This window comes from Etheostoma spectabile, chromosome 13 (assembly GCF_008692095.1).
Source record: "Etheostoma spectabile isolate EspeVRDwgs_2016 chromosome 13, UIUC_Espe_1.0, whole genome shotgun sequence".
NCBI classification, from domain to species: domain Eukaryota; kingdom Metazoa; phylum Chordata; class Actinopteri; order Perciformes; family Percidae; genus Etheostoma; species Etheostoma spectabile.
In genome coordinates, this window is record NC_045745.1 from 6084842 (window position 1) to 6086563 (window position 1722).

General features: G+C 41.1%; 1 long non-coding RNA gene across 1 annotated transcript in view; it reads left to right on the top strand.

Moving 5' to 3' along the window:
• The window catches only part of LOC116700505 (uncharacterized), an 18631-nt gene extending 18147 nt beyond the window's left edge, over nt 1-484 (top strand). Inside the window, exon 3 of the long non-coding RNA XR_004334672.1 lies at nt 290-484. This is a non-coding gene — a long non-coding RNA (uncharacterized LOC116700505). The remainder of the gene's footprint in view (nt 1-289) is intronic.
• The last annotated feature ends 1238 nt before the right edge of the window (nt 485-1722 follow it).

Sequence of the window (1722 nt, forward strand, 5' to 3'; positions counted from 1 at the left end):
AGGGCTCGGTTTACACCTGTCACCATTTCTAGCCACTGGGGGACCATTGGCCAGCTGGGGGAACATATATTAATGTTAAGAACTCATAAAGTGAACTTTTCATGCCATGGGACCTTTAAGTGATCATTTGTGAAGAATGCAAAAAAAAATTATTTAATAACCTGCATCTGTTAGGCACCGGATGAATTGCCTCCACGGTATCCAGTATCGAAAAATGCCTCGTCATACAACACACATTTTCAATACCTAAGGAGTAAATCTCACCAGCACGCAGCAAGACAGATCTTAGACCAAGATCTAATAATGCTTGTGATTGGCTGTTTCATGTTACACGTTGTAGATGCATGCAGGAAAAACAGCACCCTACGCACAGACAAGGGGCTCATGTGTGTGTTGATGTGTTTTGAGAGGCTTGACTACAGTGTGCATCTCATACAGTAGGTGTAAAGGAGCTAAGGATTTTACTGTAATGTTGTAATTTCTTTTTGTTTGTGAAAAAAATATTATTCAGGAATTAGCTGATTCACGGTACCAGTACCAGTAATATTGGAACAATACCCAGTCCTATTAATTATTCCCTCGTGCAATCCTTGGATGCTGAATGTTCTGTAATGAGTTCAGAAAACAGCATCTCGATTACATGTACATTTGATTACATGAGTATACCGCAGTTGGTGAGAAAACATCTTACATTCAGAAACAGAGCAGAGCAATGCAACATGAAAAGCAATTTGTATTTGTCAGAATAAATGTGACTTGAACATTCAACAGAGCTGGTGTGCAGCAGGCAGAATGGCAGTCTACAGTCTCGCTGGTCATGCTTCCTCCTGCTGCTGTACGTGTTTTATTGTGAAGCAACTGCCCAAACAGACAGGTTTAATCCATCAGTTCATTTATAAAAAAGCCCCTACCAAACGTGGGCTCTCTGCAGCAGCTTGGCCTCTCTCTTCCCTCAGTCTCTTCAGCTTCATTCTGCAGAGGCTTTCCGTTCTCTCAATAAACAGAAATGGCACAAGCAAAATGTGATTGGTGACCATCTGATCAAAGTTAGCATTACTGCCTGGGTTGAATCAGCAGGCGTTATCATGACAAAGAGCACCCCCAGTGTTCTCCCAAGTGTTTGGGCAGCATCAGCCCCGTCTTCTGAAGAAGAAACTTTAAGTATTCTTTCCTCTATTGGCTTTGTGAGATTGGTTATCTTCATTTACATATATGGCGAGAATATGCAAGCAAATGAGGCAGGGAAATTAGAAGAGAGAGAAGCCAAAGTGGTTCCAGGTGGTGCACTGTGATTTTAACAGGGGTGGAATAATTGGATCTATTATGAAATCATAAAAGATTCATTATAGCCGCTATGCAGGAAATTGGATGAGAGCGAGGCTGTTTGTTCTGTGTGGTATGGATGTGCAAATCAGGTGGCTCAGGCAGGAGGATGTGGAACTGGAATGGAGGAGTGTTAAGGGGCTATGTGACCGTTTATTTTGAATGGAGCCGGTAAATAAAGGTTTCATCTGGATACATCATAACTCTCATTGCCATGTTTTTGTGCTATTTATTGTGTATAAAGCTTACATGGACAAGAGGTGCATTGAATATTAATTGTTTGTTTGTAACTGAAAGTTACCATTTTGATGATCAAATCTATCTATTTTTAACAGTCAAAAGTCTTTGTGCCAGCAGATGTTGAAAAGGTTGAGGAGAGCGACATGCGAGGCCTTATAT